Source organism: Pseudopodoces humilis, chromosome 10 (genome assembly GCF_049639895.1).
Source record: "Pseudopodoces humilis isolate 2021_Gansu_Grassland_sample_001 chromosome 10, ASM4963989v1, whole genome shotgun sequence".
NCBI classification, from domain to species: Eukaryota; Metazoa; Chordata; class Aves; order Passeriformes; family Paridae; genus Pseudopodoces; species Pseudopodoces humilis.
Genome location: NC_142209.1, coordinates 15761105 through 15773634, shown reverse-complemented (window position 1 = coordinate 15773634; position 12530 = coordinate 15761105). Strand labels below are relative to the sequence as shown.

Here is a 12530-nt window from a genome sequence, read left to right as displayed (position 1 = left end):
AAGTTTTGCTTTTTGACAACACTCCATATGGGACGGTGAAGCACTTCAAGGAAACGTGTGACAGCATAGTAAATGAACATAACTCATACCTCAGACTGGGAAGCTGCTTCAATCCACACAAGATTACAAGTCGTTCAATGCAACATTAATAGGAGTATCACAGTAGGGAAAAAAGTAGTCTGAGAGAGTAGCTTGAATGGAAAAAAAAGAGCCCCTGTTTAAACCATCAATTAGGTCAAACGAGATTTAATTATCTTTTCAAAAATGTGAATACCATAAATAAAAAACTGGAAAGACATCACAGCGAAAAGTATTCTAGGTAGGCAGGAGTTTGGACGAACAAGACTGGCTGAAAAGGTTATTTTTCCTCTCTATCAGTAAACAGATCAGATGCAAACATTCAGAGATGTACACAACAGGCACACAATAAAGATGCAAAGATGTCTACAGAGAAGCAAGGGGAAACAAACCATTTGAGAGCTATTTACTTTGAGCATACATTATCCAGTAAGCAAATACATAACAATGAACACACAAATGCAATCATCATGAAAGCACAAAACTGAAGCATCAGTTTGAAGATGGGAGACCTGAAAACACTTAGAATTTCAAGACCTTAAGAGAAAATACTAATATGTTGTTTCTGAAGATTACCAATCAATGCAGTCTCTCATCTCACCTAAGATGGGTGCAACATTCTTACTATCACTGATATTAAAAGGTTCAGAGTCCATCAATACCCTACTACACTGAATGGCATTCTTCACCACGAGATTTAGCATAAGCAATAAGCTACAGAGAAATAATTCGCCATCTTTATAATTTCTCTGCCTGTTTAAGCGACAGATCAACCTACCACTTGCATGATAAACATCCATACACTTTCAGTCACCCTTCAGCCTATTCATTTTGACCACATGAACTAACTCTTCATTTGCTGCACTTATATACCTTAAATATAACAGCTCTTCTTAAACAGGGAAAGCTTAAAGCACAGAATGACATCATTTCTCCATTCCTCTCCAAACTACTAATGGCACTGTACATATCCTTGGCATCATCCTTGACTCTGAACATGTCTCCATTCATTATGCTGTCAGCAAAATCTTGTCAACACATTTACCTGTACAGGAACAGCCTCTACCCTTCCAGTTATACAATCACCCTGTGCCCAGTCTGAATATATATATATACACGCACACATATATGTGTATGTGTATATTCCTTCACCATACACCATCATGTAAACTTCACAAAGAGCATCTCAAAATACGACATACCTTATAAGCACTGCAAAAAAGCATTCCAGAAAATATCTACACAAAATCTTCCCTACCACGTAAGAAATTTGATTATGTTTCCTTAAAAACTTTTAGTTTTTTGCACCTCCCATCTTTCAGCTGAAAAGTAACTGAAAATACAAACCAGGAAAGCTTGATCACTGAAGTACTTTCTAAGGAACCTTAACAGCCTGAAGTAAAAAACATGCATTTTCCATCTTAAATAAAAAAGAAGCAAGCTCTTAGAAACATCTGAGGCAGCCTCTTATATTTCAAGGTTTATTTTTAAAATACTAAACTGCACAGTGATGTTACACATTTGTAATGTTGTCCTCTCCTTTCTCCAGAACTACAAAATTTTAATAAAAACATGAAGCAGGCCAAGTTAAGCACAAAAATAAAGTTTAAACTAAGATTGTGCCCATCAAATTAGTGCATCCTCATTATTGTACCACTAAGCAACACTGTTCTACAGTTCAAACATCCGTCTTCATACACTACTCATTTTTCTACAACTTTGAAGTTTTATCTTATGCGTATTTGGCACACATTACTGTAAATAGTTTATCAGCCCCATCTCTACTGAATGAATCCAGCATCTTTTCAGTCAAGGAAGTCCAACAGAGAACCAAAACCTCAAAAGAAGAAAGTACAGAAAAATGGGATCTTCTCTATGTATAAAACACATTACACATATGGGACTTTGATGAAGAGCAGACACAGTTTATTGTCAGACCATACCTGTCATCAATCTGCCACCTGTGGAATCCTGATAGAGACAGAAATGCATCAATTATTCTTCACACATTCACTGAATTTGACATATCCCTTTCCTGATGTACTGCATAAAATAACTCTGATATTCCTCAATGTAACTGCAACCTATTAATCAAAAACTTCCAAGAAGTTTACTATACAATGCATACACTTGCATCCTTATCAAATAAAATACAATTCGGTTTCCCAAGTAGATTCCAATCTATAATCTGACCCTTATTTATGTATCTTCATCCTTATTTATAAATCTTCAAACAGGATTTAGGTTGGGCATATTTATTTCAAATTCAAAATATAAAAAAACCTTTAAAAAAAAGCTTCGCTGCATGCAGAAAAAACACTCAAGGCTTAATTCCAGAAAGCCAGAACTATGTTACCAGATACAACATATTTTGTGAAACAGTATCTCTCTACTATTTTTTCCCCTGCAAGATGCTTTATAAGGACATTATGTTTATTATTAAAATTTAAAACCATTAAGCAATTTTTTTAGTGTAGAAAAGGCAGTAATGAGGTTTTAAAAGATATTTACTAGAAATTAGTTTCTCAACTGACTAGGTTGGCATTCTAAAACAACAATGCCTGATGAAATCCATTATATCTAAATGGATTAAAATACCTGTTCCCTTTAACGACACTTTTACTTCAAGGCAATATCTCACACAACATTTCCAGCAGTAGTTAAAGCAGCACATTAATAATCACGCCATGTTCTTACTGTAGCAACAATAATTTCTGGTAGCCATTTTCTTTCCAGCTTCAACACTGTTTAAAAGCCAACAGTCCTTCCTGCAACCTCTGTATAAACCCAAAGGCAGCAAGCTGCTCAGCAGTTTTCTCTGGCTACACTCTTCAGATGCCTCCCTCCAGACCATCTTCAGTCCAATGTACTTACCTGTCGGTATTCTCTAGAGCTGCATTCAATTTCAGTTTAACTAATGGAAATACAACAGCACGGCAGTTCCCCTTTTATAAACCCCAAACGACCAACCCCCACATTTAGGAGACTGAACAGTTTGCTACTAAAGGATATTTTAAGGAGAGAGCAGCGCTGCAGTTCATTATTTTCACCTGCAGGCGCTAAGAATGCACAGCCCAGTACAGGATCCCCAAGCCATAGGCAGCACCTCAGTCACTGCAGCCACCAAACCTTCGCAGATCCCAGACTACAACATCAAAGCCAGTGCTGCAGCCAAAACCAATTTCTTAATAGACTTATTCTGAATATCTCTGAACTTTCTACATTGTAAGGCAAACTAGTATACACATTCATTCCCAAGTTTTCCTCTGTGTTTCTAAAGTCTTAAAAATGACAAAACTTGAAACACTTTCTTGAATTGACTACAACGCAGATTTTAAAAACAGGTTGAACCTAATATCCTACAGCTCAAAATTAGTGATAAATGACTATTTTCTTCTTTCCTAAAAAAATTTAAAAAAAATAAAATATTAAAAAAAAAATTTAAAAAAACTCCCCTTCTTGCTATCATGACAGTTTGAAAGAAAGCAGTAGAGAACAGAAAGTGAATTACATAAACATTTGTAACGGCAATGGCAGGAAATAGTGAACTGGTATTGGCACATAAGTACTCCCTACAAAACAGGATCCTAAGTCCAAATTCAGTTCCTCACAAGTTCGTTCCAGTTGAAAGGGTAGCTATGCTGGGATCACGAGCTCTAATGCCTGCTGCTGTCTGTCTAGACAGTGTTTCTGACATTTCCTGACCATAGCAGGAAAGGGAATCTCCTGCTCCTAGCCTCAGAGGAAGTGTATTTTCTGTGCCCATGAAAATGTAAAACCTAATAAAAATTTCCTAGAGATTTCATGCACACTTTTCATAACTATTTACAAAGCTTTGCCCATGAAGTGCTAAGAAATACCTCATATATAAGGAAGGTAGGCTTATGGTGAACTCTGAATTGGTGTGGCAGAGATTTTATTCTGATATCCCTATGACAGCACCTTCCAGCAGAGGACAGACTAGATACTCTAGGGTATCACTCCCTATAAACAGCACTGCTCACTTTTAAACAGCTTTCTTCCTTATCAGAGGACTAAGCTGTGACTACAGTGAATGTTCCAGGATTAAGAAAATAACCATATAAAACAATCCCCCAAAAAGACAAATTCCTAACCAATCACCTAAAAATATAAGTTCCAGCACTGCCATTCTTCCAGCAAAAGCTTTTTCCAAATAAAATATACACATATTTCATAACAGGATTCAGCCACTGCTCATCAGATTTGAAGTGAAGCTACAAAGTGTTTCCTAATTGGGTTGATATACAAGTTAGAATCTTTACAATCTATGAAGGAGCACTTTGGGGAGTCACATATATTTAGCCAGTAACGTAAGGACTTCCCTTCATTTTACAGGAGCCTGCTTTTTGGTGACAGAGGAATGGTTTTGGTGAACAAGAGAAATTATAATATGCTGACAACACTATCACCTTAATAGCCACTGAAAATGTGGTTTTCACATTTTTCACATTTCACATCCATTCCTCAATGAGCTGCTCAGTGTTCACTTTTGGTTTGGTGACACTGTAAGGTTCCAGCATTATCCATGGCCTACATAAACAGGTAAAAACTATTTCCTACCTTAGATAAGCTGTAGCAATGCAACATAATCAAGCCAGTTGTCTTTTATTTTACACTTTCATGCCAGATAGCTGCATTAGTGTTTTCTGAATAGAAACAACACACATCTTACAACTGAGGTTATACTACCAGACCTGGCAAGCAAACTGGGGAAAATGCTTCCACATCCCTCTTTGAAATGTAGTTTCTGACCATGTAGTGGTAGTTACTGTCATGAACACTCAATCAAGCCAGTCATCACCAGCACCACTACCACAGTTCAGGTCTGACACAACATCCACATCTCGTTAGTAAGCTCCTATTTATGGTTCCTGTGTTCAATTGGACAGGTTCAACAAGCTTTTTTACGAATATAGTCATCGTACAGGAGTGTTTCCTACAGTAAAATGTCAGAGTTTACTAAAGTTACTGCCTTTGCTACAAAATTATTCCATGAAAATCATTTTGCTGGGAAGCAAGTGTTTTCAAGATCTACTCGAAGGACTCGACTCTAGTTATGTAGTACTTTGAGGTCTACTTTCTAAACTGTTTAATAAACATTTATGGAGTCTCCATGAGAGATTGCAAGAAGATGCAGCAGTTTTGTGCAGGCTTCACTTCAAGATTAGGATTTCATTAATCTTTCTCTTTTCAGCCTTGAACCCTTTAAATGCTTGTAGATTTGTTCACCTCATTTTCTTTCAGGCAAAAGCTTAAAATTATTGATTCTTTTGCTATTTGAATTAGTTCTTCCAAATACATAAAGAGAAATGGAAAAACTTAGTATTTCCAGAATGCCACACCAGTTATCCTCACCTGTGCATATCCAGCCCATTGGCTGTCCTTAAGCATCTCATCCAGTTGGAGCTGAAGAATCTCTATACACTTGATTAGTCAGTTTTCCTAACCAGAGCAGGTTTCCCAACCAAACTTTCAAAAGCAGCTCAAGAAACAGAAGAGACAAGAGATACTCTGAGACTGTTTCATATGCTTTACACTGGATTACTAGGATAGCACAAAAGAACTGGATCTGCATGGGCAAAGATTGCAGAAAATCAAAGAGCATAAATGGCACAAGTCATTCACATCATTACTCTGTTTCAGAATCTAGACAAATTTTTTTAATCAAAGCACAGAAACTTGTATATTTCCCATCCTAAAAAGGAAATAACCCCAAGACAGAAATATTTCCTTCTAACAAGTAAACAGTTTGTATTATTCACAGTAACAACAAAGCTTCTTAAAACAAACCAAAATCAGCACCAAAGATAAAGGAAATTTTGCCATTGTTTTGGTCATTCACAGTTAAAATAAAAAAACCCTGAATACCTTGTTCAAAGGTTTCATAAATTCACAATGACTAACATGTCCCAAAACCTTAGTGTTCTACATCAACAGAGGTTCTGTGCCTTCTTTTGGGCCCATAAATATAGCTGACTATTTGCCTACTGACTGGCCCCAGAGCTACTATGTTTCCTCATTACTGTGAATTTTGTAAGCATACAAGTTAGATTTCAAGACCTCATGTTTGTTTTCCGCTGAAACACTGAAGAAAATATACCTAACGCTTAAATTTTGAGAGAATATGTATGAATATGACATGTGGTTTAAACGGATAAAAGGAGGAAGCGTAACTTTTCCTAAAGTTCAAAGACAACATACAGAAGCATACCATAGTAAAGCAATTCTGCTAAGAAAGTTCAGAACTTACTCAAAACCTACCTAATCAACTTTATAAACAGCTTCAGAGAAAACAAGAGCCATGAATGACTGCAGAACTCTTATAAAAGTACAGAAATACACATGATATTGTTACAAACTTAAGAAATAACCTGTCTTCATCCTCAGATTCACAAAACTAAAGAAATTCCAACAACAGATAAAACAGAAAACGAAGGAAGTTACAGCACAGAACAGGTCAACCTCTCCAAAATTAAGCCTTCAGAATATCCTAGCAAAGCTCTTCCTTGAACCAGAAAACTGTTTGGAATTTATATTTAGAGGAAAACAGTGAAATTTGAACCTTTGATTTTTTATGAGGTATAGGCAGCCACAAAACACTTGGATTTGTACTTTAGTCTTGAAATGCCAAGAGGATTCTGGGGTGGAGGTTTTTTTTTGTTTTCTGGTCAGGGCAGGTTTTTTTGGGGTTGGGGGCGGTGGGAAGTGAGGTGGGTTTTTTACACAAACAGGATTGTCTTGTGGAAAAGTATTGGTAATGTTAATAGTATAGCATTTTTTTTCAAATAGCTTCTGATTTAACATCATATAGGTTTGTTTTTTATTTCTAAATGCTAAAATCTCCTTTAAGGACGGGAAGAAACGCTAATGAATCTAAAGATTCAGAAAACATGAAGAAAAAGAACAGCCTCGAGCAGGGAAAAACCAGAGCACTCCTTCTTCCTGAACATGGCATTCTGGAAAATTACTTTAAAAATGGAAGAAAAGTTAAGGTAAAACTATCTGTCAGAACAAAAGTGAAATCACAGAGATATTACTTTGCACAAAAGCACCTTAGCTCCTAGTATCAGTATCACGAAGGTGGAAGAAAACTTTGATCAAAGAAGATCATGGAAACCACAACACAGGTGATCACTAATTAATCCTCCCTCCTTTATATTTACATCCTTGGGAAACATATGCTTCAGGAGCAGCTTAATAGATGGACCTAAAGCCAAGTTACTAGAAATATATTAAATAGAACTTTATTTGAAACAGCACCCAGTATCCTGAAGATGAAAGCGATCACCTTGCAGAAATCAAACAAACCTACTTTTCTCTAAATGCCTCCACAAGTAAAAAACCCCCAAAAACAAAAACTAACTCATCATTAATGCTCAAAATGACACGAAGGAACGTCCTGCTGTGATACTGCAGTACTTCTTGTGCAAAAAAAAAAAAAAAAAAAAGAGATGAGTTGATACTCATCTCTCAAATTTCCTAATGGACATAGCTGAACTTCTGAAGAGACTACAGAACCTGGATGCCTTCATTTTTACGCAGTGTCAGTACATTATCCTAAATATTGCCTTCCTTTAGAACTTTGTATGATGTTCCAAAACACAGTATTTCAACTTTTGTTTACCTGTATACAAATGCTGATAAATATCTGTAAATATATACAAAGAAACATAACTGCTTATTTGTTCTTGACATAACTCCTTAATAAACAAGTCATCATATTTCTGCTGACTTCTGGTAACACTTCATTGAACTAAAAAACGGAAAGCAAATTCCAAAGTTGTTTTTAGTGTCTAAAAGACATTTCTAAAAATGAATTCTCACAGTAGCTGTATGGTATTTTTAGAAATACTGTGATGTTTCAGTTATATAGGAACCTGGATGGCTTCTCCCAAGCACCATTTCTATTTTTTGCACTCTCCTTTGTGTACACGTTATGCCTTCTAGTGCTCATCACTGCTGGTAAAACATAGAAAAGCAATAGTAGTCTTACCACTGTGGTAGAGTGATACCTGGAGAACAATTTTTTTCTGGACAAGCTGCTCCTCTTCCTCTCCAAATCTCACACATGCCAGGAAAGAAACAACCTCTCTCGTCCACCAGCTCTTTTAACCACATGTAATCGTACTGTGATAGTGAGAATCATACTGAATGTCCTCAGCAAGTCTCACAACCTCCAGAGTTTGGGAACAAGGGCTCAGCATTTAGGGGAATATGGCACAGAACACCAGTGATGTACCTACCTTACTCAAAAACACTAACAAAAGGAAAGGTCTCTAAGAGTTCATGCTAAAGCAGCTCACCAACAAGTCTACTACTTTTCATCACTTGAGTCACTACTGTCCAACATAGCCAAGGCTTTACCAGGACACAGAAAAAGACAATCACTATCCTAAATCACTTTTGTAAGAAAACAAGTCAAATAAAACAAACATTCAATAGTTTCCCCAAAACAAAGATCTAGAAAGACAATGGACAGTACCTACTACCTTTGGTTTACGGAACAACACAAGCAACCTTTCCACCTCAGTTTCTGCAGCATTTCAGCTCAACTTGCATTCCAGACATGCAAGTTCTACTCCGTCCTATTCTGCAATTGCTCCAAACCCTTCTAATTTTTTCACTGCAGCTTATCTAGGTTAATTCACCATCACATGTCTCCCCAACTTATCTTCCCTCTTTTACCCCAGAAAAAAAAAACCTGTCACAACGTATTTTTTTGTTAATAACTACCTGATTAGGGAGTTCTAACTGCCATTTTGTTCTCAACTTTCTACAAGACAAACAGTTTTAGAAGTAATTTCAGAGTGCTAATACTCACAACAATTCATACACAGTGCAGTTATTTTCACTACATGCCACAGATTCTCAGTTTCAAAGTTTTGCCCAAGAACACAAAAGATCAGGTGATTTCAATATGGCAATAAGTATGTTAAGAAAAAGGAAGCAAAAGAGGGCAGAGTACTCACTTCAGTGTGGGAGAGAACTGCCACTTCCCACTCCCTGTGATAGCACACACACAATCAAGACCTTCTCACAGAAGATACACTCACAGCTATGGTATTAAAACAAAAAACCCAGCACTTCTGTGTAAAGAAAAAAGTTATATTGGAAGTTTGCAGGCAGAGCCTGTCCTCTGTTGAAAATATTGTTTCTAATACCAAGTCGACTCAGTGGCAACAACAAAAATACAGCTGTTGGAAAAAAATACTCCACTTCTCTGCCCTCCCTACCACTTATCACAGGGGAGAACACAGAACCCAGTGTCTTTGGTGAAGGCTCCTACAAATATTCGTAAGAATACATAATATTCTTAAATGCATAAATACAATAAGAAACCTACATAAGTATACATAAGTATAAACAAAATAATAAATACAATACAATAACCTACAACCACTCTTTGGGTTACTGGTAGCCTAATTTTAGGATACAAATTCTATAAATTTCCAAACTCTTCTGACAGAAAAAGATAAATCCAGAAAACTAAGTTAATATCAGAGACAGTTCCTGAAACTCTACAGTCACAAAACTTGTATATGCCCACATCTGAAGATAAAGAAAGGTTATCAGTAACATGATAAACATTAAGGGCTTTCCAAAAGCAAGCATCAAAAATTATATCACATAGTGTTCCTGGGAGAGCTGAGTAGAAGCAGAAACAAACAAGCAGAAATACACTGAGGACAACCACTCCAGAAAATAAAAACTGAAGCTCAAATACAAAAAAAACCCAAACTGTCAGCCAGTACACTCAAAAAAAAAAACCGAACCCCAACCAAACCAATGAAAACCCTAAACCATAACCACCACCCATCACCCCACTGACTGCAGCCAGGCAAGTAACAGACACCAGTCACTTCCTACCAGCAGCAGCAAGCAGCAGCTTCAGAGCTGCCACACTTTACAAGCAGATATAAGGATGAGTTTTTCAAAAGCAGTTGCCTGATCTCCTATTGTATGCCTTCTCTGGAAAACTCACCCCTGTCCCTCCCAAAGAGCCACACTGGGAAAGTAGATGGGATAAAGCACAACTCAATGCCATCAACGTACCAAAATATTATTCTGTGAAAAGGCAGGCAGAAGGGATTCATTACTACATTTCAATGCTTACATTTGCTAAGGAATTCCTTGTCTTTCACTCCAATTAAAAATGGCTGCATCAGGTAAAAGCCTGTAAATAAAGGTAAATTACGCAAGAGATCATTTGCTGTGGGAAGTACTTTTACAAATGGGTGCTAACAGTTGGTCCAGAAAACAGGGAAGGTGATCTCGATTCATGAATTCAGCTACAACTGGACCAATCAATAAGGCACCCTTAATTCCTCCCATCCTGTTTCCCAAAATGCACCCTCTCTCCTTTCTATTGCTTTGTTAAAACCAACATTATCAAGTAGCTATTTAAGGCAAGCAAAAAATACAAATCATTCATACAAATACAATCATTCAAATACTCACATAATATGTTCCTTTATGAAGAAAAAAAGGGACACTAAGTATGGTATCTAACTTACAGCATTCAGCATACCGTGAAGTTACAACACACTAACAATAGGCCTGAAATATTCCTAAACCCAGACATCTAACCTTTATTCTGATTTGAGCATGAACTTTGCATAAACTGGATTAAGTTTCAAGAAATACTGAATTACTAAATAGCCTATCATCCTTAAACTAGGTAATTATTTGTAAGACAAAGCATTCAATATCAATCAATAAACATCAACTAGAGAATTCCATTTCCAGTATCTGGATTTAATATGAACCATCAGTTCTCATACCAAGAGCATCACAATTACTTCTACTGAAGTGAGAGGTCTCTGTAATCCCAAATTTGCTCTAAAGTATGATATCAGTTAACATTTAGTGTAACCAAAACACACATACACACTATTAAGCCACTCTCTTCCCCCATTTAACCTCACTGGCAATGCAAGGGAACGGCTGCAACGTTTTGTCAACCTAATAGCTGCTGTATACAGTTGAACAGTGACAGAAAGGCAGCACAACTGGATTTAAAAGAAATTATTTTATATGACATTATTTTATAACATGTTTCATTATGAAATTTTAAAAAAGCTTGCTCCTTCTCCTCTACCACTATGGGTAAATCCTATAGATTCTGGGTAGACTTGGTACCAAGATTCACTACACGACACTGAACTGCAGACTAGGTAAGTAACAGAGTCTATCATGCTTTTTCCAATTTTGAAAACAACACATATTAGAAGTATATGCAAACTTATTACATGGTCTTTCTTGCTGAAGAACTGTTATTTGAGCATCAAATTACATCCCACAGGAACACTGCACTGGAGAGGTGCATGGCATTTGCATCTGTTTTTATGTGGCCATTTCACATCCTTGCCTTCAAAGCGCTTTTCTACAATTCTGTGAACTAGGTGGGCATGCCTTCTACCATCACTGCTTGCATGAAACGGTCATATTAATTGATCTAAAGGACACAATGAATACAAGAATTGAAGTTTATGCAAGTTTTCTGTCTGGATTTTTCAGGGTTTTTTGTTTTCGTTTTTGTTTTTTTTTGTTAATTAGGCATCAGGATATTTTTTCATGATACCACAAAGGTATGAAATCCTTTAACTCATTCTGACAGTATCTTTACGTACATCAGACAGAGTGACCAACAATCACAATTTCCACAGGTAACTTAAGCTCTTTATGCAGTACCAATATGAAGTCTGCATCTACATTCATAAAAAAATGCAGCAAGGAAAAATGTTAATTAACAAAAAACAGCTTATAGATTTGGCTTATAGGCAGAGTGCTCAAGAAGACAAATCAATCGATTTTCAGACAAGACAAACTGGTTTTGGTTTATTTCACCAGGAATTCCTTTACACTCTCAGTAGAGCGGACATTATGTTCCTCTGAACAAATCTGGTTTTGGAGGTTATGCCAAGTTTACCCAGGCTTAAAATCAATTTAAGTGAGTGCAACATTGTTCAGTTTTATTGTAATTTTCCCAATCTCTGGATACATAATACAAAATGCTCTGCAATCCAAAGCACAAAGGAAACTAATTGAATGTGGCTTGTAGTAACTAACCTTGAAGCAATGCATTTGGTACTAAAAGAAAAAAGGGAATAAAACAAGTGTCTTAAGGTAGCCCTCTGATAGCCACATCACTTGAACTTTGCTAAAGATAAAAAGTTGTTTGAAAATGTAAAAATATGAGGACAGTGTTTCTGTCACAGTGAATCAGCAGCTGTTCAAAAACCTTTACTTCAAACCAACTTGAGGTGAAACTGCAGAGCAAGTGACATAACCATTCTGTATTTTCTCCAGTTTTAAATTCTCAGAGCTTTTAAAAGCCTGAAAGTGTTTGAAGCTAATAACTGTGTGTAAGCATGTGTGTGCTTTATTACCATCAAGAATTTTATTCCTTTTTCAGTTCCATAACAGTTCCA

General features: G+C 36.5%; 1 protein-coding gene across 12 annotated transcripts in view; it reads right to left on the bottom strand.

Annotated features, from left to right (window-relative positions):
- ZNF644 (zinc finger protein 644) overlaps positions 1 to 12530 on the bottom strand; it is an 80764-nt gene that overhangs the window by 36635 nt on the left and 31599 nt on the right. The window contains exon 1 of one of the 12 annotated variants that reach the window (XM_088060744.1): positions 8589 to 8606. The exons of 10 other annotated variants lie outside the window; for them this stretch is intronic. The gene's annotated coding sequence lies outside the window, so the exon portion shown is untranslated. Of the gene's footprint in view, positions 1 to 89; positions 108 to 8588; positions 8607 to 12530 lie in introns of those variants that run through there. One more of the 12 variants, XM_088060745.1, reaches the window with a different exon arrangement.